Consider the following 25,560-nt stretch of genomic DNA (forward strand, 5'->3'; position numbering starts at 1 on the left):
GTGCACCCCTTGAAAATAGATGTATATGACACTTCTGCTACAAACCTTACTCTGCTCTCTGGAGTGGATCTAGTAAAAATGCATCTGGAAAGAACAAGAAGACCTCTTGCATTCATAAACTTTGAAACAGATTGATGTAAGAAGGAGAACATTGCATAGCTGTGAACTGCCATCTCTGTAAACTGTAGACATTCTCTGGAAGTCTTATGTGAGTCTTGCTCATGCTGCATCAGTTTAACAATGTATTTGTTTTGCAGTCATGGCAATAGTGGTGTAATTTCCTGTCATAAAAAATAAACAGACACACAAGCTAACTTTTTGATACTGGATTACTTGATAATTACTTGAAGAGAATTTGTTTTGTGCAAAACCCCACTAAACTTGAAAGATTGACCATGGATATCACTAGGTTTTTTTATTTTATTTTTTAATTCACACACAAATGTAACACAGTTGCAGTTACATTTGAAACAACACATCATATTATTGTGACTTTTCAGTATTTTATCTTAATTTTTCTGCTGTTTCATTTAACATTCACCCAGCTGATATTGTAGTTCTGACCAATGGAAAACCAGGAGAGATTCCACCCATCTGCATGAGTCCTGGAACAACTGTCATAAACTGTGCTGCTGCTGTTGAGTCAGGTAATTATAGGTTGGAGTCACCATTAGTCCATGAACTTGACCATGATTCTGATGGGGTTAAGGTGGGACAGCAGGTAATGTTAAACTTCAAGTCCAGCTTTTGTTTTTGCTTGGTTTACTGTTTTTTATTTTCTTAGCATGAAATTCAAACCTTTTTCTCATTTATCAGTGCTTCAACAGAGTCTATTGCACAACTCAGTAATACAGGACTATACAGCCAAGATAAATACATTTCACAGAAGAATGGCCAAGGGAGTTCTGAATGACAATAATTGTAGCCTTTAGCCAAATACATAATACATATTGCCAAGACTCCCACCAAGGTTACAGTGAATAACAAGTTTGCTTTGATTTAGACAAATTTAAATTAAATAAATTCCAGAAAAACATTTATGTGTTTTCACTTAGTTTCTTGCAAATGCCTTTTGAAAGTAAGAATGTGGTTGTAACAGGATAGTGATGTTTCCTGGGGAGATAAAAAAAAAAAAAAGGGCTTACATTATATTTTTATAAGCTACCTACTTACACTTTGTATAGTTGTTCACATACTGTTTTCTAAATTACCACAACAGGAAATACCCAAGGGGCCCTGTTTTGAAGCCATTTTATGCCTGTGTTCAAACATCTAATTGTCTTTCTGAATAATTGACCTTGTTTTTCTCTGAGTATCCCTGCTGGGGGCGCATACATTTGCAATGGTGCTATAGTAGAGGCACAGGAGCAGACGTTTGAGAGGGAGAAATAGGAAAGCACCTACCGATACATGAAAGATTTTAGGAAAGTAAAGGACTCCAGACAAGCACTTTATCTGATGCTTTGTTTTGATTATCACGTTATCTCTTGAACTGATTTTCTGTGTCGACTTTAAGCTTGTTGCATGGCCTTGATTAATGAATTAATTTCTTTCACATTGTATTGACCTATAACCCTTCATATAAAGGTGCTGATTAGATTTTGGAGTTGATATATTCAAGGGGAGTGATGTAAATATGGATTCCCAGAATCAGATATACTCAATAACGTATGCTATGTTAATTCCAAGTTTGTGAAGTGACATGTGTATACAGACATATGCTTGACCGTCTCCACTAGATCCCTTCTCGCAGGAGATTTCATCCCCAGCGGGGATAATACCTTGTACCCCAAGTTTGTATAAAAAGGACTAATTCTCGATTTTATACATTTTATCTTGCACATTGGTATCACTGGTGTCGCTGGACGAGACCAGATGCCTGTGCACACTCAAACAAAGTGAGAATGTTGAGGATGCCTTTCCTGGTTTGCTCTTGGGGCGAGGCATTGACTTTTCACGCTTTTTTAATTATATTTTTAGCAGATAGCCATAAAAAATGTAAAGATGTTTATAAAGAGAAAAATACCTTCAGTTGAAAGCTAAATAAATCCTATCTTTTTAATCCTGAATTGTTTAATTTCATAGGAATCCAATAGAGATGTGGAGAGAACTGCAGAGATGGGTGTTGGAACCCTGGCAGCAGCTCCGAGTATGGAGGTTGGTCCGCTTCCATTGCCTAATGTTTCTATGTGGGTGGAACATTTTTCCGTGGCCATGCTTCTCTGGCTGGTTTGCTATTCAGGTGGCCTCACAGTTTAAGGTCATGATTGTTGGGGACTCCATATTGAGAAACACAGCAAGTTCAGTTCGCAGTTTGGACCCCCTTACTACAACAGTGTGCTGCCTTCCGGGAGCCTCGGTCAAGCACATCACTGAAAACGTGGACAGGCTCCTAGAACGAACAGGAGACGACCCGGTAGTAGTCGTCCACATCGGTACAAACAACATTGGAAGAGACAGACCAAAATCCCTGCAAAACAAATTCAGAGAGCTAGGAAAGAAATTAAAAGAGAAAACCAAAACTGTGGTATTTTCTGGTATACTACCCGCACCTTGCAAAGGACCATATGGACAGCTGGAAATAATAAATCAAAACCAATGGTTGAAGACGTGGTGCACACGGGAAGGCTTCACCTATCTTGATCATTGGACCACTTTCTACAACGAGGACTATCTGTATAGACGGGATGGACTGCATTTAAATAACAAGGGAACTAGTCTACTTGGAGAAAAGATCCTCGAGCAGGTTCGGAAGCATTTAAACTAGAAAGGAAGGGGGGAGAAATCAACAAAAAAACAGAAGGGAGACCGCATCAAAACAAGAACAACAACTCAGGTAAGACAACCATTAAATGTATTTATCTAAATGCTAGAAGTATCAGAAACAAAATTCTAGAACTTGAAGCTACTGCACTAACAGGTAACTATGATGTGATAGGTGTTACAGAAACGTGGTTATCTGAGAGTGATGGGGACGAATATAATATTTGTGGGTATACACTGTATAGGAAAGACAGGCAGGACAGAAGAGGAGGAGGGGTAGCGCTATACATAAGAAACAGTCTTGAAGCCCAGGTGTTAAACCTGGACAAAGAAAATAAAACCGAATCAATATGGGTCAGAATAACAGACAAAAATTCAAAAGGCATAATAATAGGAGCATGCTATAGACCGCCAGATTCAGACGGTGAGCACAATAATCTGTTATACAATGACATTAGAAATGTGTGTAGCAAAGGAGAAGCCATACTAATGGGGGATTTCAACTTCCCCCAAATAAAATGGGAAAACCCGGTGGGTAGCGCGAAGGATGAAATAGAAATGGTGGAAATGACAAATGACTGCTTCCTAACACAATTTGTGAAGGCACCCACTAGAGGGGAGGCATGCCTTGATTTAGTCTTTTCAAATAACGAAGATAGAATAACTAAAACAGAGGTCAGAGAACCACTGGCAAACTCAGACCACAACATGGTCTCATTTGAAGTGTTTTTTAAATCCTCAAAAGTAAAGACTAAAGCTAAGGTTTACAATTTTAGAAAAGCAAACTATGAAGGCATGAAACAGAGACTAACAGAAGTAGATTGGAGTAAAATAGAGAAAACACCCACAGAAGAAGGATGGTTGTTCTTCAAAAACGCAGTACTAGAGGCGCAAAACAATTATATCCCTAAAGTAGACAAATCTAAATGTAAAACTAAATTGCCAAAATGGTTTAATAGATCAATTAAAAAAAATATTCAGCGAAAAAAGGCACTTTACAGAGCATTAAAAAAGGACCAAAAAGAAAGTACACAGAAAGAGTACACAGAACTGCAAATGCAAGTCAAAAAGGAAGTTAGAAAGGCCAAGAGAGAAATAGAAATGAACATTGCTAAGGGAGCTAAAACCAATTCCAAAATGTTTTTCCAATATTACAACAGCAAGAGAACATTCAAAGAGGAGATTAAATGTTTAAGAGATACAAATGGCAAAATCGTAGAGGAAAAAAAAAAAATAGCAAATATGTTAAATGATTACTTTTCACAAGTTTTTACAAAGGAAGATACTGACAACATGCCCCACATGTCATCCAGTTCCTATCCAGTTTTAAATAACTTTAGCATAACTGAGGCAGAAGTGTTAAAGGGACTAGGAGCTCTTAAAATAAACAAATCCCCTGGGCCGGATGAGATCCTCCCAGTAGTACTCAAAGAAATGAAAGAAGTAATTTACAAACCGCTAACCAAGATCATGCAGCAGTCTCTTGACACAGGGGTGGTACCGACAGACTGGAAAATTGCAAACGTAATACCGATCCACAAAAAGGGAAACAAAACTGAACCAGGTAACTACAGACCAGTAAGCCTGACTTCTATTATATGCAAACTTATGGAAACTATAATAAGAGCCAAAATGGAAAATTACCTATATGGTAACAGGGTACTGGGAGACAGTCAACATGGTTTTAGGAAAGGGAGATCGTGCCTAACTAACTTGCTTGATTTTTTTGAGGATGCAACATCGATAATGGATAATTGCAAAGCATATGACATGGTTTATTTAGATTTCCAGAAAGCTTTTGACAAAGTCCCGCACAAAAGATTAATTCTCAAACTGAACGCAGTTGGGATTCAAGGAAACACATGTACATGGATTAGGGAGTGGTTAACATGTAGAAAACAGAAAGTACTGATTAGAGGAAAAACCTCAGAATGGAGTGTGGTAACCAGCGGTGTACCACAGGGATCAGTATTAGGTCCTCTGCTATTCCTAATCTACATTAATGATTTAGATTCTGGTATAGTAAGCAAACTTGTTAAATTTGCAGACGACACAAAAGTAGGAGGAGTGGCAAACACTGTTGCAGCAGCAAAGGTCATTCAAAATGATCTAGACAAGATTCAGAACTGGGCAGACACATGGCAAATGACATTTAATAGAGAAAAGTGTAAGGTACTGCACGCAGGAAATAAAAATGTACATTATAAATATCATATGGGAGATATTGAAATTGGAGAAGGAATCTATGAAAAAGACCTAGGAGTTTTTGTTGACTCAGAAATGTCTTCATCTAGGCAATGTGGGAAAGCTATAAAAAAGGCTAACAAGATACTCGGATACATTGTGAAAAGTGTTGAATTTAAATCAAGGGAAGTAATGTTAAAACTGTACAATGCACTTGTAAGACCTCATCTTGAATATTGTGTGCAGTTCTGGTCACCTCGCTATAAAAAAGATATTGCTGCTCTAGAAAGAGTGCAAAGAAGAGCGACCAGAATTATTCCGGGCTTAAAAGGCATGTCATATGCAGACAGGCTAAAAGAATTGAATCTGTTCAGTCTTGAACAAAGAAGACTACGTGGCGACCTAATTCAAGCATTCAAAATTCTAAAAGGTATTGACAGTGTCGACGCAAGGGACTTTTTCAGCCTGAAAAAAGAAACAAGGACCAGGGGTCACAAATGGAGTTTAGAAAAAGGGGCATTCAGAACAGAAAATAGGAGACACTTTTTTACACAGAGAATTGTGAGGGTCTGGAATCAACTCCCCAGTAATGTTGTTGAAGCTGACACCCGTGGATCTTTCAAGATGCTGCTTGATGAGATTTTGGGATCAATAAGCTACTAACAACCAAACGAGCAAGATGGGCCGAATGGCCTCCTCTCGTTTGTAAACTTTCTTATGTTCTTATGTTCTTAAAGAGCAAGTTATGAGTAGGAAGATACCTTAAGAATTTTCTTCTTGTTCAGATTTCTGTTTCAGACATCAAACCCTGGAGATTTTTTACTACTCAAACCTGCAGCCACAAAAGGGCCCTCAAACAAGTCTTCTCTCTAAGTGCGCCTGAGTAACCATTAATCTGTCCCCTGCAACTAAGAAACTAAAAAAAACACAGAACAAATGTAGTAGGACACTTGAGGCAGAGTGCTGCAGGGGACAGGTTAATAGTTACACTTTAAAAGTCAATAGGATGTGGTGACTGAAACAGAAGTGAAGAAACAGAGAAAAGTGAAAAAGAGAAAATAATAATACATTAGTAGAAAACAGATATTTCAAACCTGTACCAGTTACCCTTTAAAGAGCTGGCATAGTTGAAGTTTGATGATGGTATTTTTAAGAGGGAATTGTCCAATTAGATTTACCTCTGTCTTCTCCCCAATTTGAATGTCAACTCTGCTGTTTCCGTTGTTCATTGTCCATTTCATAGACTCTTCTAATACTTTTAACACTGCATTACAAATAATGTATCTTTCATTTTAAATAGTAGAAAAAACTATATAACAAAACTTCTTCTGTAAATCTTTATCTTTTAAGTGACATATTGGTGCATATTTTTACTGTGCTTTTTTGCAGATCTAATTCTGTGTTTCTTTATAGAATGTTGTTGAAAGGAGCAGAAGGTGGGTTGAGTGACAGCAGTATAAGCAGTGGAATATTAGCAGTGGAATATTTGCATCCTTAAAGTGGGATATGTATGATAGTAAAGGGGATTCCTGAAACTGTTACATTATATCATATTTTCCACATTTTTGCACATCTAGACAAGATACCATTGCATTCATCAGTGTAGTAATATAGGCTGTTATTAAGGTTCCCCCTAGTCGAATCACTAGTAGTTGTAATTGTCACATAGCATTATAATGTAAAACGAGTGTCAGGCCATTTGGATGTCGGGCAGATTAAAGCAGTACATTTTATAAGACATTCACTAATATACTGATTTGTCCAGCTTGTTAATAGAAGTTGCAAAAAAAAAAAAAAAAAAAGTAGGCCTTAGTTTGCGGGCAGTATTCTTTTAAACTCAAAAGTTGGCTGTCGGACACAATGCCTTGCACTGTTTGTGACTCAGGCCCTTCTTAGGAAGGGACCACCTGGACAGATTTGAATCTCCTGCTTTCCCTATTTTTATTAGTGACATTGAGATTTCCCGAGGCCAGGTTCCAAAGCCCGTCGACCTGCTTGCCAAGGAGATTGGATTGCTTTCAGATGAAATTGAAGTCTATGGAAAAGCAAAAACCAAAGTAAGATTATCTCTCCTGGAGAGATTAAAAGAGCAGCCAGATGGGAAATATATCCTGGTTGCTGGGCAAGAATATCTTCTCATTGCTATCTATCTTTTCATGTTTCTCTTCTGTTTCATTTTGCTAATAAGAAGAATTTCACACTGATGCTGAAAGTATTGCTACAAATTCCCAAATTCAGACCGTTATGAATTCTAATTCAAAGAGGAAACTTTGTCTCTGTGACAAGATATAGAACAAGTTATCCCGTTGTTGTTTTGTGGTGGTTGTTGTGGTGGCGGTTTTATGGCATATCAAGTTACACAGCAATAATAGGACTAAATAGAGATGGTGATAGTAAAGCACTCAGGGAAACTTCTAAACAGGCCTAAGTTTTCAAATTCTTGAATTTCTGGCTTCCAGCATACAAACAGCTGAAATACATAGTATTTTAGTTTAATTCCTAGAGTGGCATTTTGTTTGAAATATGTATTAGAGGTACAGGATGTAATAAAATAAAATAAAATAAATAAATAATTGAATGCATTTGTGTTAACTCCCAATAGACAAAATGATAAAGCAGTACAATACATTTTAATTTTATGTAGCCTATTCCACAACAATATAAAGCTTAAGGAAAGGAGAAGCAATTGCGAGAATTAAATTACACTTTTTTCTGAAAAAGACTTTAAAGGAAAATTGACATGTATTGACAATTAAGTTTGATTATGGGATATAGTTTTTACTTTGGTTTTGTATATCAGTCAGAGGGAGTTACTAAGAAGTATTCATCCCATTGACTCAAAAATGGCTACAAATCATGAATGAAAGCTCAACCGTCCCGCCCAAGTTCCAAACCCAGCTGTTTCATCAATATTTTGGTTCCCTTGGGAGTGATGTGTGGTGAATTTTGTCCTCCAGACTAGTTACTGTAAAAGAAGAAACAGTAACAGGGGAAACATTCTAATAAGGATCTTTTTTATTATGTTTAATGCCTCTGGGACTTTAATTGGTGAAAAGTTTTTTCTTAGCTGTTAACTTTGGTTCATATCAACTACTTTTCAGTTATCTAGACATTGACACTGGAGCTCTGTTATTTTGATGGCGTAACAATACAATGCACATTATGTAATGGGGACAATCATACCTATTGTAAATCTGAGTTGACACAACTTAAATAAAGAATAACATTATTAATTTATGAGTGATCTTGGAGATTCCCATCAGTTTCAAACAAAGAAGGTCTTGTTTTGCAGATAAACAGTGCGGGGCAAAGGACAGAAGTGTTTTCCTGTAGCTTTCAACTCTCACAGCTCTGTTGCTGCTTTTAAAAAAAACATTGCATGCTGGGCATTTATAAAAGTAATAAATAAGAAATTTGATGTGAAATATTACCATATTATTCCATCAAGGTGGAGATCATGCTTCAGAAAAAATAAAATAAAATACACGCTTCAGTTACGATTCAGGCCCTTTTCAGAATCATTTGAACGCAGTTTACTGAGTCTCTGAAAATACCCAGTATTGAATGCATCAGTAGGTAGGCTAACTACCCAAAACAGTTCTGTCACTGTGGAGCAGTACATTATGACAGTTATCTGAATCTACTGGTGTTTCACTGTTTGCAATCCGCAGGCATGTAGTTCATGGCTCTAGCTAACAGAATAGTTCCATACATGTTCCCCGCCATGCATCCACTTTTTATAGGTCAGTAATAATGCCGTCAGTCTGTGCCTTCGGGGGTATTATACATAACATACAGATCATTGTAACATTTCAATTTAAATAAAGTGGTTGTACAAATATGCCACTGAAGTACATGTGTTTTAAATGTTAGTGTTAAAAAATGAACACGAAATACCCAAACATAGAACTGTTTACTTCACGCATGTGTAAAACAAAAAAAAAAGGGAGTAGGCTTAAATAGTTCTACACAACGATGTACTACAGTTATCATTACAATGAGTAAAGCAAACATAATAAATATGTGTTGTACTTAAAATCAATTCTAAAGAACACAATTTTAAAATAAGAAATTGTCCAACGTTGTCTGCTTTTTACAATGTACCACCTCCCGCTGCAAATCCATCTCAATTTTGTGTGCCGCTTCGTAGTCAGTTTCAAAGCCACGTTTCTGCTTTAGTCCGCCAGAAATACGCAGTTGTGAAGTCAGCGTGTTATAAAAGCTGCATGAAGTATGTGCATAAATCATGCAAATATTCTCTGTAGCACTGGCAACTAGTAATAAAGTTGTCAATGAGTGTCGTGCAGTTGCTAGTATCAAAATTCCATTAACATTAAAGTCTATGGGATGGAATTGGTTCCTGGGAAAATGTTGTTAATAACCGAAAGTTTTATCAGGGTTGCTAATAACCGGCATCTACTGTATATCTGGATCATTCTTTATCAAATTGTTGTGACACTTGCTAATTCTTATTCTATACTGTTCTGTACATACTGTTGACATGAGTCATGGTCATCCACTTTGGCATCTCACTGAATTTACTGCCGTGGCGGGCGATGTGTTGTAGTGATTTAAACAGTGGTGGTACGTGGATCCGCCAGTGGTGAGATCAATTGAATAAACCCCAGAATTGAAAATGAGTCAATATGTTTTAGTTCAATTATGTTGCAATTCCACTGTAAATTGAAAGTTTGATAAGGCCCAATTTCTTTTCACCTCTATATGGGGTAATAAGACACCATATAGAGGTTTTTGGTCATATGACTGCACATTAGCCAATAGGTTTGCTTTAGAACAGGGCCTTAAATGGACAATTTAAAAAGTTAAAGCAAAAAAAAACCAAAAACCCCAAAACATTTATGACTAAATATTTAACTAGGTTTACATAGAGGGTCACAATGCAAGAGTTTCCCTTTTTGGCTGACCTGTTGTGTTTTGTGGTCGATGCCAGATTCCTAATCAGGAATGTCAATACAATGTCTAGACTGCCTATTGAGACTGTGTATTGCAAAAATCCTAATATATTTTAGATTGATGATGAAGGGATGCATTTCCTCAGAACACACCACACTGCATATTGTATATTGTATTAAATCAAACTACCTATAATTAGCTCTCTTAATAGTGAAGGGGAAATCAAATTATTTTCATTCTTAAAGAATTAAAGGCACATTAAAATGCACTAATATATATTATTTTTTATTATCAGTTTAAACCTATGTGGTGGAATTTGAAATACCCAGCTGCTATAATTATAAGCAGATTGCAAATGGTAATAACATATGGTGGTATTTGTTAACAAAGCATTTACATGTTAAGAAAACACCCACGTGGCACGGAGAAGGAAATGTGTCAAGATCTGTTTCCTTTTCACGGTGATAACTGCATTGCTTATGAAGAACACGTGTGTAGTTGTGCAAATATGTTTTAATATGGAATATAGCATACCATGTGTAGCTACTGATTTTCCATTCTGGGGAATATCAATTTCTGTTTTTCAAAAATGATCTTTTTTTTTTCCACATTTGATCAATTTAATGATAATTAAACATGGCATTTGAACATAAATGTTGATAGTTAAAATAAATAAATGAATAATTATTACCACAATTTTTTTTTTAATTAAAGCCAAGATTTTCAACCACTCTTGTTGCTGTAATAGTTAGTAAATCACCTGAATGTTTATAAACGTCACCTGGCTCATTGCTGGCATTAAAATAATGAGGAGTACTTAATTATATTACAACAGTTCTGAAAACTTGGTTTTTGAGCTTGGTTCTTCATTGTCAGATGGTGTAATTTAATTACAGTCATGGTTTAACATTTCTAATTATAGCTTTATTAAATGTAGATAGAGTGGAAAGAAATAAACTAAACAATAATTAAATACACAATTAATTTAGCTAGCTTACTTTGGGGAAAACCCTGTCTTGAGAGCAGTACCTAAGGGTTAAATCTAAAGGATGGTTCATACTTCAGACTCCGACGTGCGTCTTTTGTGGAAAGTCATACAGCCTTTTCTCCTGCATCTGACCTGATATCCACATAACCTTGGATAATGTTGAAAATAGTTCTCAAATAGCTGCACCGTTTTTATAGCTGTATGCGCCTTACGTATTACATTCATCTTCGACAGAAGTATGAACCGAAGTTTTTCAGCATAGATTTGTTTTTTTGCCGTCTTTTTTGCTTTTTTGTTCTCTACGTGTTTGCGACTAGCAATATGATCTTTAATGGTCTTAATAGTCAATCTTTAATTGACTCATACATCAATCGAATGGCAGCAAAATGTGCAGAATTTCCCACCATCCTCATATAGATAATCAAAAAATGTTTTAGCTCTGTCTTTTGCTGAAACATTGTTTTTTTCGTCTTCGTTGGTGCAGCCACCATATTGAGTTTCAGCAAAGACAGGTGAGTGAATCACATGATAAATTAACTTAAACTTGACTGGGTGTAGTGCAAAAAAAAAACAAAAAAAAAAACAACAAACAACAAAAATCTGAAAATTGGAGTTGCGAGGAGAAAAAGACAACATTGAGAAATTCCATTCGCAAAATGTCTAATTCCGCGATCGCTGAAAATCAATAGCCCAATGTGTGGTCATACAGTTTAACATATACAGGAATGTGTCCTGTTAAATTTGAAGGGAATTGTTGGGTTTAACTAGTTATATCGGAAATGTGGTAATTAAACAGAAGTAGATAAAGTAGAAAAACTATGAATTCAATATTTAAGTTAAACTATGGCATCACTAACCGTATAGATGCTTTAAAAATACCAGATAAGAAAAACAATGGCAACAGTGTGCAATTATTTATTGCCAACATAGAATTCCCTTGAACATTTATGTTAAGGTGACCATATGGCTCCATGTTCAGTGGGACAGTTTGGGATAGTTCAGGCTTTTCATTCTGGCATGTTTTACCTGACTGGGGTACCATGCTTACCAGAATGCACTGGGTTGTGAGTTGAAAAGCCTGAACTATCCCAAACTGTCCCACTGAACACAGAGCCATGTGGTCACCTTAATTTATGTCTATCAGAATTGTGGTAGCTGTAACATAATTAAAATGTGTAATCTTAGGGTGAGAAACTGCAGAGAAAAATAACCCCGAGGTAACTAATCAATGTTTTGTGCCTTGTACTGAAAAAGTAGTAGTTTTATGTGACATTTTATACAGTCCGAGGTTCAGAGTACAGCTGTCACTAACCTGTGGTAGATGTCTTCCAAAGCTAGGGGGACATTACTGTTAGCAACTTAAGCAGCGTGAAGAGATACTGTATAGCTTACACACTAAAAAAAAGAAAAAAAAATTCTGTGCATAAGTGATATTAGCAGTAGTCATTACCGGAGGTGATTGACCTAGGTTTTTTTTTAAAGTGCCCTTGCCTTCAGCAATTGTCCAACAAGTAATTTTGGTGTTGTTCACCATTAATACTACTTGTACAGCTGAATAATACTTGTCATGCTGTGACACTCTCCCCCCAGCTACATCAATTAATTATTACAGGTTGGAAAGTGTGAATATGGAATGCTTTGGTATCTTACAGGAAAATAATAACAGGAAACATAATTAGGAACAAGTGTTTGTAATATTTGAGTCGGATGATACCAATTAGGATGTGAATTTGTTTCAGTTTACAGATAACATTGTTAGAGCAACATTAATGTGAATGAAGAGTAAGCCTTGGGGTTGTCTTCCCTGAAGGCTGCATCTTGTTATTTAGTAGGTACAGTTAATTGTACTGTAAAATAAATTCTTGTTGTGAGATGTCACTTCATCCTTTCTCTCTTTTTTTTTCTAAACCAAATCTAAAAAAGACAGTATTTAGTATTTTAATTCATTTCTTGTTTTGTTTTTAAAGTATAACACCAACACCAGTTGGGGAAGGCAAAAGCACAGTGACTATAGGCCTGGTTCAAGCCCTTACTGCCCATCTTAAGGTCAATTTCTTTGCTTGCGTGAGACAGCCTTCACAAGGACCCACCTTTTGGAGTTAAAGGTAATGAGTGTGCAAAGAAAGCGGCCACAATATGAGCCTACATAAGCATCATACAACATCAATAATCAGACCAATTGTTAATTAACGATTTGGTTAATAGAATTCCGGAGACTTTACCTTTATATATTTGTTTAAGAGATTCATATTGCATTGGGTTGATTGTACTTCCTAGGCTTTTCAGGCATTGATTCTGGTAGTGGACCACTGTCTACAAACCTTGTGGATATGGAGGTTTCTTCACTGAACCCCTTTTTGCGCACCCTTTTGATCTGAATATTGAACTTGCTTTTCTTGCTCCAGGCGGTGCTGCAGGAGGTGGTTATGCTCAAGTCATTCCCATAGAGGAGGTAAGCAAGTCTTGGACTTTGCAACTCCAAAACACTGTTTAACATAATATTTTTCATGAGGAAGTTATTGCTGGTAATGACGACACAAAATTTTAGTTGCGGGGGAATTGAAATATGTCATACAATGTACAGCCCATCTTTGTTCTTGTTCTGTGTGTAAGGGTGTTTTAAAATGGCATTACTCTGCTGAAAAAAAGTCCAGTGAATGTTCTGCTTTTCCCTTTCAGACTTGCGATTTAAATTTTAGTCTTAAGACCTGAGTGAATAGCATTTTATTTAAAACCCTATTCTTATTGAGAAATGGACTCTGTAGAGGGTAATGCTCATAAGAAGTTGTTAACATGGGCATTCTGTAAGTTATGTGCACACACTTTTATGCGTTCTCTTAAACCTGTGCAGTTAGAAGGAAAGTTGCACTCCAGGGGTATTCTTTTTTTATTTAACATTTGAAATGGATTTGTATGCTTATTTTAAAAAAAATGATATTTTCTTTTTTTCAGTTCAACCTTTGCTTGACAGGAGACATTCATGCTGTTACTGCTGCCAATAACATGCTCGCTGCAGCAATTGATGCCAGGATTCTTCATGAATCTACTGAGTCAGGCAGGGTTGGGCCTGCTATGCAAAGTAACGTTACTAGACTGATCTTTTCTACTGGTCCATGATTAGATACCATACTCAAACATTACAAAAACACATATACACATTGTTTTAAATAATAAAGTGCACTATTTGTGCTTTTTTTATTTTTTTAATGGGTCGAGCTTATTTTCATACAAGATTTTATACAAAACGGACACCTCATGAGCTAAATAAAAACAGCATTTTATGTACATTCATGTTGTATAATACAAGTGATGTGTTAACTAACTTGGATATGAAAAACTCTTAACTAACTTCACCATATTGTCAATGTATCCCTGTTTATCATTTTATGCCTACATAAGACAGTTATTATACTTTCTCTCTCTTTTTTTGTTTTGTTTTAAATAGGCCTTGTATAATCGCCTTGTACCGTCAGTTCATGGAGCGAGACAGTTCTCTTCAGTTCAGTTGGCAGGGTTACGAGTAAGTCCTTAACTTTATTATCACTTAAATGTTCTTAAAGATTTTGCTAAAAGAAGGGGCCAGAATAAAAAAACAACTCATGTGACGCTGTAGCTGCTGCAAACACGAAGAATAATGTTTTCTCTGGTGTCCCTCTATTGAAAAGATATGATATGGTGATGTATACCTTAGCTGGCAATGGATTTAAACAGAATTATTTTACTGTTCAGATTAAGAGTTGAAAAGTTCATTGTTCCCACTAAAATTTTAATAAGAATGGATGAAGTGTGGTGGAGCCATGACGGCCCAGGGGAGCCATTGTTCCTATTCTAATAGCTTTTACTCCTGTAACAACTACGATGGAAAAACAACATTACAGATAAGTAAGTTTTGACAGTCTATTTGGAATGTCTTTCCTGTGTTTAGCCTTACTGTCAAGTTTGATAGTGTATCATCTCTAGATACAGAAAACCCTGATGGAAATTTCTAATCATATCTGGCTTCTTAAAGCTATGAGGACACTTAGCCGTCTGCCATAGTGCTTCCTTCCTCCTAACAGGACAGATGCTGCCTAGATAGGTGAAGAAAAATGACAAATTATTTTGTTATACCTGTTCAGCAATTCTGAGCACTTTTGAAATCTCCTTTCCCAGGACTGTACATGGTCAGAATGAAATAGTATTTTAGCTACACTATGCAGGAAGGGTGTTGCTCTGAAACAAATGGCATTCTTATGAATGACTTGATGAGTCCCTATCCTGCTAAGGTGCCAAACACACGGTCAGGAATGAAAACACTAAGAGAAGACAATCTTATTTGTTTTGTGTACATTGAGACAGAGTTACTTTCCTGAGTAGAGTTTACTTCTTTCTAATGCTGTTATAAATGGTGGTCAGGTTGCACAGTTAGTGGTGATTTGTGGGGATGTGAAAGTGAGCCAAGATAAACAGTCATCTTCCACTATTTAACATTAACTTTATTGCTATAAAGCCTTTTCATTTGATTTAGCTGTATGTACTGTACAGACTAATGTGTGGAGCTGATCTGCGAATTCTTTACTCCATCACAGATGGGAGCTGATTTTAATCATTTAAGCCTGATAAACATGTAAATGGTTTATTATGGGGTTTGCCAGGTGTGATAAAGTAATTGCTTAAAGAGAAAATAAAGGCTGGCTTGTTTGAAGTGCTAGGAATTTAAACTGGCCTGATCCTTGTTCACGTGACATGTGATCCAGTAAAACAATGTTTGCAATACTTTTTGATTATTTTTATAGATAGGCGGTAAAAACCCACAGTGCTCTGAATTTATATTCCTAGTACTTGAATTATTTTTACAATATCCCCCCTCAAACACATTTTCTATGAATCTTGGTACATTCAGTACTGGAATCACTGGCGCATTTGAAAAATCCATACTAGCCTCCTCCCTCTTCTCAGTATTGTAAACCTCTGATATTTACAATGGCTTATATCTCCAATACTGCACTTTATTATTATTATTATTATTATTATTATAATAATAATAATAATAATAAACCTTTATTTATATAGCGCAATTCATGTACAATACAATTCAAAGTGCTTTACATACAGAAACAAAATGCAACAATACAATAATAAACAGTAAGAAAATAGTACAATTATTAAAAACTGAAGTAACAATAAAACTCAGAATAAAACATAAAAATGTTGTGGAAAAGCTATATTAAAAAGGTATGTTTTTAATCGAGATTTGAAGATTGCAATTGAAGGTGAATCTCTTGTAAAAGGGGGTAAGGCGTTCCAGAGTGTGGGGACATTAAAACAGAAAGCAGCCTCTCCCATCCTTTTACCATTCACCCTCAGAATACAAAATGTGCAGTTTTGCCACAACAAAAAAAACTTGCCAGCAAACAAACATTGCATTCCTGTGACTTCATATGACATTTTTGTATGTTTTCGTATGCTTTTTCTAGAGATTGGGAATAAACAAGACGGACCCAAGCACATTGACAGTGGAGGAGATTACCTCATTTGTACGCCTCGACGTTGACACAGCTACAATTACATGGCAAAGAGGTACAAGGATTTGCTTGCTGCCTTGCTGTTAAATCTGTCCTAGAGCTACGGCATATTATCAGTGTGTTTCAGGGACCAAACAATCGAAATACTGAAACTTGGCAGAATATACAGGGTGCTAAAAAGCTTCTACGTGGATCATTCTCCCAAATAAAAAAATGGGGTCAGAAATTTTGATATGGAGTATAAATGGATGAAGGGACCAAATGTTTGTTGGAAGTATAAAGAGTGCTAGTTCAATTTGACCACTTTTTTTCACAAATCAAGGCATCTATCTGCGTAATAATACTGGAGATACAATCCTGTAACAATTGTGTAAACCTCTTGTAAAGTGTTATTCAGCTCTGGAAGTGATACTCATTTTTGTCAGCCATATTTTCATGAGTTTCTGTTTTGGCAGTGGCACTTTTTTCTTCTGCTTCTGAGTGTGCTTTTGAGAGGTTCCACATGTAGAGGTTGGTAACCAGATTTGCAAGAACCCTCCCAACAGAATGGAAACTGCTGATAAACTATATGTACAGTAAATAGTGTGGTAGTGTGTGTAAGGACTGCAACGACTCCCTGTGCAATTCTTTGGCTTCAGTCTCAGACCTCAGAATAAGATATGGTCAACAGGTTCTGAGAACCTACTTTACGTAGTATAGAAAGTGCTCCAATGTAAAGTATACACAGCTTCAGTAAAGAGCAGAAGCCATCTAACTTTTGTTGTTTTTGGCGGCATATTTCTTACCGTTTTAGATAGAGCTTGGAAAATCCTCTCTGGCCTATTTAAAAAGGAATTACGGTTTCACCCTTTGTTGTACTTACCTGAGAGGATATTTGTGTGTAATTTCATTCCTGTGGAACCAAGATTACTGTGGTGGCCACAGGCAGTGCAAATACAATTGTTTTCTTACTGTAAGAACAATGTTTCTTGGTGTGAAGTAGTTGGTGTTGAATTAAAACCAACTGTCAACTCAATCTAACTGTTCCCTATGGTTGACTCTTTAAAATAAGAGCCTCCTGTTGGTGTCATGTAATTTCCTTGTATACCTGATCTCTCTCTCTCTCTCTCTCTCTCTCTCTCTCTCTCTCTCTCTCTCTCTCTCTCTCTCTCTCTCTCTCCTATATATATATATATATATATAGATATAGAGAGAGAGAGAGAGAGAGAGAGAGAGAGAGAGAGAGAGAGAGAGAGAGAGAGAGAGAGAGAGAGAGAGAGAGAGAGAGAGAGAGAGAAGATAATTTAAATCTATATGTTATTTTAGTTTTGAGAGAACATGGATAGAGAGTTTACATGTATCTGAACACATCATGGCTTCATCCGACAGTGATAAAATAGGTTTGTTTTACAACATTGACAGTTCACTCCATTATTCTGTAGCACCTAATCTTTGAACAGGAAGTTGGAGTTAATTTCCTCTTTTCAGTTTGGGATTAGGGTAGCCTGCCAGCATGTAGGTCCCCTTCTCGAAGTTTATAAATCACAGCAGCAACTCATTTTGGAATGTACTTGTTTTGCATGTGATTTGTGCTGATTTGATTATATTAAGAGACTGCTGACTGTTTCTCAACCCTGGCCCTGGGGGCCACAGTGCCTTCTGGTTTTCATTCCAACCGAGCTCTCAATTACTTAACTAGATCCTTAATTTTAACTGATAATTTGCTTAATTAGACCTTTAATTGTTTTCCGCTCTTAAACAGTTGCAGATTTTGGTGGCTCCTAAGTGGCGCATCCAGTAAAAGTATATACTATAGGCTGGGGCCAGTTTTTCAAAACTTTGGTAATCAGATTTCCGCGTTTGAGCTGGATAGCTGTAATAAAAATAAAAACATACACATACGCCTCCTTAAAGCTTGTTTGAGAGGTGCCAGACTCCCGACCGACGAGGAAGATGATGAAGATGTCTAAAAACACAGATACTTAATTCAAAAGTTTTGTTTTTATTCAATTTAGATTTAGTTGTTTAATTTCTGCTAAGAAGGCATAAATAAAATAACAATTGTTTGCATACGTTATATGTGCACTAACATTAAAAGTGATTTGTGTGATTTTTGTTGAAAGAATAATATAAAACGACATAAATAAAGTTTGTTACCCATTATTACCACAAACTTGTTTATTCTGTTAAATTAGGCTATATCATAAATAATGACCTCTTAAAAAAATAAAAACAAAAAAACTATACACTTCAAAAAACTGGATTCTGTAATCGTGATTATTTGTTATCTGGATAAATGTAATCCATCAGTAACATTTTCTGAAAATCCGGGTCAAAATGATACAGGTAAAAGTAATCTCTCTCGCAAAATATAGGATTACAAAATCCGGATCACTGTTACCCAGATTAAGTTTAGAAAAACTGGCCCCTGGAGATTGCAGGTTCAAATCCAGGCTATGTCATTGCCAACCGTGACCGGGAGTTCCTAGGGGGCAGTGCACATTTGGCAGAGTGACACCTGGGTAGGGAGGGCTTAGGTTGGAAGGGCAATCCACGGTTCACTGCGACCCCTGTGGCTGATAGGGTGCCTGTGGGTCTGCAGTGGAGCCAATCAGATCTGTGTTGTCCTCCGGCACTATAGGTCTGGTGGCTTCGCTCTGGATCCGCAGTGCGAAAAATGATGAATTGGCAGGAACACGTATCGGAGGACGCGAGTTTCCCGAGCGGTAATCCTGGATAAAAGGTAATAATTGGGCATTCCAAACTGGGGAGAAAATCAGGGTAAAAACCATTGGCAACGACTAAATAGAAAAAAAAAAAAAAACAGTTGCACATTTTCATGTTCGCTATAACAATTTCATAATTAACAGCTGAAAACAATTAAGGTCTAATTAAGCAAATTATCAGATTAATTAAGGATCTAGTTAAGTAATTGAGAGCTCGGTTGGAATGAAAACCAGCAGACACAGTGGGTCCCCAGGACCGGGGTTGAGAAACACTGGTCAAGTACATCAATAAGAACGTTTTACTCATGCCATGAAGTTTAATAATATGATTTTTACCTTATACCTGTTGTCCTTTCTTTCAGTTTTAGATACAAATGACAGATTATTAAGGAAAATAACTGTTGGTCAAGCAAACACAGTGAAAGGATTCATCCAACAGGTACTGTGTGCTTTTTAAAGATTTCATTTTTACATGTCTAAATGTATTGCTGGCTGTGTTTCACATACAGTTGAATTGTGTTTAATAGTTTATATTGTAGTGTCTGTGCCTTGTTGAATTATGCAATACAGTATAGCATATTTATCAGTATGTTCAAAAGCACTTGTCATTGATATGTTTATGTTACCACACCACTGTGAAGATTAGACTAGATTTAGGGGAAGGAACTTCTTACCCAAAAATTGTTTTGGTCAACAGACAAATTCCAGGCATTCCTGACAGATGGGATTTATATAAAGCATAAAAAGATGAACTAGCAGTTTGTGAGAGAATGCTTTTAGGGTAATGCTATCCTGTGTGCACATTAAAACATGTGAAACAGCATTTGAAAATAATTTCCCTAAGCTTCCCACTGTCAGTTTTCAATGTTAATCTGAGGTAACACTAATAAACACCGCACCTGTGTGGGATGTAATATCCTGTCAGTAAAAACAAATGTTTGAACTGTGACATGTTTTAATAAAAATAAACATTTTGCTAAGCTCATGTTGCCATTTATTCTCACACAGTCCTTCAATAAAGTACTTTTAAGCCTTCTATATGAGGATATATGTTGCTATCAAAATATAATATTTAACATTTAACATTCTTATAGTGTTTAATGGTAGTTCTTCACAGTCCAGCATTTAGTTACTTCTTGGTAATGACACATGATATTTAAGACTGAGAGGTTCATGTACAAATCTTAAGAAAAAAGTCTATCAGTGTTTTTTTTCTATGCATTCTTTTTATAAAATGAGCTGTGTTCTTTGTTTTTCAGACGCAGTTTGACATAGCAGTTGCCAGTGAGATCATGGCGATCCTGGCGCTGACAGATGGGTTGGCTGACATGAAAGATAGGCTGGGCAAGATGGTAGTTGCCAGTGACAAAAAAGGGCATCCAGTTACAGCAGAAGACTTGGTATGTTCATGAGTTTTCATGATTTGAAAGAGTTGGTATACAGCGCTAGGATCCATGGTCAAGAAAATTGAATTGTTTTATATTAACTGAAATAAAGTTATTTTAAAACTCTTGTTTATCCAGGATATGATGGTTTGTAATTTTTAAATTTCCTTTTTGGTAGTTTACCACTAACAACAATGCGATTAACAATCTTTAGAAGATACTGGGTCTCATCTACCAGAATTGTGTTTCATTTAAAACATAGTTCAGGTGAATGTTTTGAGCTTTTAGCAATGGAGGGTGGAGATATGGCGAAAATATATATCTTAATAATATTTCATGATTTATAGGTTATAGGTAGCAAATAAAAACATACATCATTAGAATGGTGTATATTCTAGTCATGTGTTTTTGTAAATATTAAAATCCATGTTTTAAGGAAAAAGAGTTACTAAAATTCCAGTTACATCGGGATAGTATATTCTGCAATGTTAACTCATGGCAGTGAAGAACCGTTACACCACTACAGCATCTGTATGGTGATTGACCAGCAGCCCATTAGAGTCATTTAGCAATGTGCATTAGTTCACGTTATACTGGAAACAGATTACTAAATCAAAATGGCATTAATTTAACCTGACATGCTGCTTTTGTTACAAGTGGTCAGAGCTTTCAGTAGGTTATTGTGATCTTGTAGGTAATGTGTTCAGAGTGAAGTCTATAGCTATGTAAACGGATGTAATTACCGGGAAATCAAACTGATTAAGCCACAGAAAGAAATGCATTTTGACCACCATAATTCTAGAGAATTCACAATACAAGTTAGAAAAAAGGTCACACAAGATAAAAAAAAAAAAAAAAAAAGTTAAATAAATGTTAAATAAATAAAAATAAATAGTACTTATTTGGAAAATAACTACTACTAATGATCTAAGCCATGAAACCACTGGCTCATTTTCCAGTTGAGCCAGTCCAAAATGCACAACATGCAAATTGTATTCAGTCAATGGAAAATGATTACTATTGTAAAAACAGAATATTCTTGGCACGTGATCATGAACTAGTACTGAGTTACATCACTGGTTGGAAAAAATGGTTCAGCCTTGAATCCAGTTTCTTCTCTTGGAAGGCTGTTTTGCTTATTTGGAATAGAGTGCCTATTGTAGCGTCAAGGCCACTGCTGAAGGTAAAGAAACAATATCAATGTAATTCAGATACTAAATCGTAACTAGAAACTATCTGTTGTGTTTCAATCCATCCCTTGCCCACATTTAGCATTGTAAGCTTAGAGTTTATTCTAGTAAGATACATTAACACTGTGTTGCTGCCCTCATAAAAGATAAACCGTAACTAATAAAAGGTAACTAACTTTGGAAAAGATAGAAATTATGACATCCAAATAATCAATCTTTACGAATTTAACAGGTCTGAGAATCGAAAAGCAGCAAGAGTTTGCATTATGTCAACAATTTGTCATCTAAATAGTCAGGAATCTTGTAAAACAAATTATGGATTTGATCCCCTACTTAGTTTTTCTATATCCCGATTAATGATATGCTGATAACAATAATTTGTTATCAAAACTGAATTTTGTATATGCAATGTCACTGGCAAACAACAACATGAGTTTATCTGTGCTTTTTACAATGACTCACACGCCCCTCACTGTGGTCATTATGCAAAATTCCCAATACACAGTCCCGTTAAGAATGTCTTTTGATAGATTTGCAACAGACTAGCTTTTATAATATAATGAATTATAGACTTGACTTGAGAACTGTTATGGGCATGACGCCACCACATCAGTGATGTATAGAGTAATAGCATTTGCATTGCATCTTGTTCTTGTGTCAAAATTTGGTCCACAGTTTTGATGCAGTTGTGCCATATGACTGGTGTGCTAAATGACAAATGTGTTTTTACTGTCAAACCTGAATACTGAAGGCACTGCTAGAATCTGCAGAAATCTAACAGTTTTATTAAAAGATGACCTTTTTCTAGAGACGTTGTCAAAGCTAAAGAGAACATTCCTATTCGGTCATAAAAAATACACTGCCAGTGTTAAAGCAGCATACCATATTCACTCGAGAAAAAGTCGAGCCCCCTATTGTGAGGGCGAGATTAGGGTATACATTTTTTTTTTTTTTTTTTTGGTTATTGAAACAGAGATGGTAAGTTTAGTGTAACAGAAAACAAAAAGTAACTCCTGAAATTGAAACTGTTGTTAGTGAACTTCAGGTTTTAGTTTTTCTAAATAAATATATTAGATATCCTGATGGTTTTGAGCGGCATATTTGCAAAAAGTAACAATTTTATAAACACTTCTACCTAGAATTGCAGTACATGTTTTTTTTTTTTTGTTTTGTTTTGTTTTATTGTATAGCCTACAATAGTATTATTTTAACATTCAAGCCCCACCCCCAGTTCCTTCTTAGCCCACATGGAAGTATATATTTCAATGGAATGTGGGAGGTGGTGTGGTTTGGCTGTACAGCTGTGCCTGTGTTTTACGTGACATCTCTGGATGTAAACAAACCTGGGATTCATATAGACATTGTCACAGAATCATTTTTGCCAAATCTTGATTTTTGCATTTTGGTTTGAGAGAAATTAGAAGGATTTGCTCTGGCAACGAGGGCAACAAGGATTGACCCACAGCAATTGATGTGCTGCTGTTTCTCACAGAAGCACTATGTTGCAGGGCCACGCAATAGAAAAGGTAACATTATTATTACCTGTCAGCTTTTGAAAACACAAAATCGGTAGTGTAGAGCTGGGGGGCTGGGAGCAAGGTGCCGGTGTGTGGCTAAGTACTGTATGTGTACATACAGGGATTGCAGTAACCACACACCGGTCATGACTTTTGCAGACATTAAAGGTTTGCTGACATAAGGGGTTTTTTGCTTGTGTATTAGTCGACCCCCCCCCCCCCCCCCCCAACTTCAGGATTGTGTTTTAGTGTTAAATTTCTCGACTTATACTTGAGCAAATACGGTACTATGCAAGACAGATAATCAGGTTATTAAATGTATACAGTGTATATCACAAATTAGCAAGTTATTGACAAAGAATGACTTGTTTACTTTTCCAGCAACAAAGGATAATTTCATAAGTGTGATTTGCTCAGTAATTATGTTGTTGGATTTTAACAAATGAGGGGGTCCATGGGGGGGGGGGGGGGGGGGATGGAGACACGGACGACAACAACTGTTGCCTCTGTGAATATAAAAAAGTGAATCAGCACTAGATCTTTAACATTTGCTGTGTAAGTAATGTGATTCTTCTCCTCGTTAAGATATTATTGCCCAGGATCGTGTGATATTCGGGGGTTCTTGCAGGTAGTCCTCTCTGTACTGTATGTGCCTATATTATCAAGAATGAGATGACATATTTAATTTTATTGCTATTCCTATTCTGTGGATTTTCTCTTGTGGTGTTTTTTGTCTTTTTATGTGTGTGTGTGTGTGTGTGTGTATATATATATATATATATATATATATATATATATATATATATATATATATATATATATATATATATATATATGTATATGTATATATATATATATATATATATATATATATATATATATATATATATATATATATATATATATATATATATATATATATATATATATATAATTACACACACACACACACACACACACCACATATAAAGACAAAAACACCACAAGAGAATATATATATATATATATATATATATATATATATATATATATATATATATATATATATACACACACACACACACACACACACACACAGTGTATACACTATTACACCTCAGGTTATATATATCACATTGTATATATGCCTCAGGTTTATTAATTCACATTTTAGCCTGCTTGCAGAACTGTTGAGTCAAGTCAGTGTTTTTTATTTTCGACAGTAAAACATCAAATATTACTGGAGTGAGGGCTGTTTTTTTTCTGTCAAGTGATTATTTGTATTTCAAGACATTAACATTAAGCAGCAATACATGGAGTCATAACTGAGAAGCATACTTACAATTTAGGTGATATCGGTGTACGCTGCATTTATTTTCTGTTGCCTTCTTTATCTGCGCTCATGTTGGATTTATGTCCAGACATTGGCTTGGTTTACAGTTTTTTACTACAAGCTTGATTAGCCACACTGTATAGGTATCAAGCTCAGGTTTGTCTTCTTAAACTCATGGTAAAACCAATAATGGAGCAAACAGCTATGAAATGGGAGTGTTGTTTCAAGCCCTGCAGTATCTTTCATTGGCTGTTTTATTAGTATAGCCTAGCAATTTGTGTGGATGACAGTAAAGTAATTGGTAACTGTTTACATGGCAAATTAAGAGATTTTCTCTCTCCAGGTGTGCAGAGGTAATGATAAGATTTGTCGAAAACCAAATTAGAGTAAAAGGTATGTGGACATTTAATTTCAATGACAGTCTTGCAGGAAAGTAAGTGTTTTGTTTTATCGCACTGCATTTTAGTCGGGGCCAGAATGAAAGAAAGACAATGTAGTACATGGCAGGACAGCTTTTAGTGTCTAGCATCTGCTTTTAGTATCATAGCTGCAACAGCGATAGAGGCTTACATCTGAAGTTCATTTCCTGAAGCTTTACATGCTGCTGTTATTTTAAATAAAAAATAAGATCATCGAGGATACCTATCTTGTTAGTGCTTTAGATTAAGACCTTACAATGCAAACATTGCATAAAACATTTGCCTCGGACCTGAGAGTTTTAATAAGTATACCATTTTCATTCATGTGAAAAAAGAAAACAAGGTCTGGAAGGTATTTAGACTGGGACACTTATTCCTAATTTAGATTCTTCGCTGTTCAAGTTGAAAACCAGAGACCACTGGAAGCCACAGAGCTCTTTAACTTGATGATGGTTCCACAATTTTGATGACACAGGAGACTTAAGTGAAACCACAGTTTACTCAAGTAGTTTGTGTTTTTCAATGTTTGTTTTTTTCTTTTCTTATTTCATTTAGTGAAGCTGTTACACCATACAATTGTTTTTTGTCCATTTTACAGTTTTTTTTTTTTTTTTTTTTTTTTTTTTTTTTTTTTTTTTTTTTTTAAATTGGTGGTGAATATATTGTTTATATAACTACC

At 35.8% G+C, this 25,560-nt stretch overlaps 1 pseudogene; it reads left to right on the forward strand.

The window, feature by feature from the left end:
• The window catches only part of LOC121316401, a 91,220-nt pseudogene that overhangs the window by 13,333 nt on the left and 52,327 nt on the right, over nt 1-25,560 (forward strand).

Source organism: Polyodon spathula, chromosome 5, assembly GCF_017654505.1.
Source record: "Polyodon spathula isolate WHYD16114869_AA chromosome 5, ASM1765450v1, whole genome shotgun sequence".
Classification (NCBI taxonomy): domain Eukaryota; kingdom Metazoa; phylum Chordata; class Actinopteri; order Acipenseriformes; family Polyodontidae; genus Polyodon; species Polyodon spathula.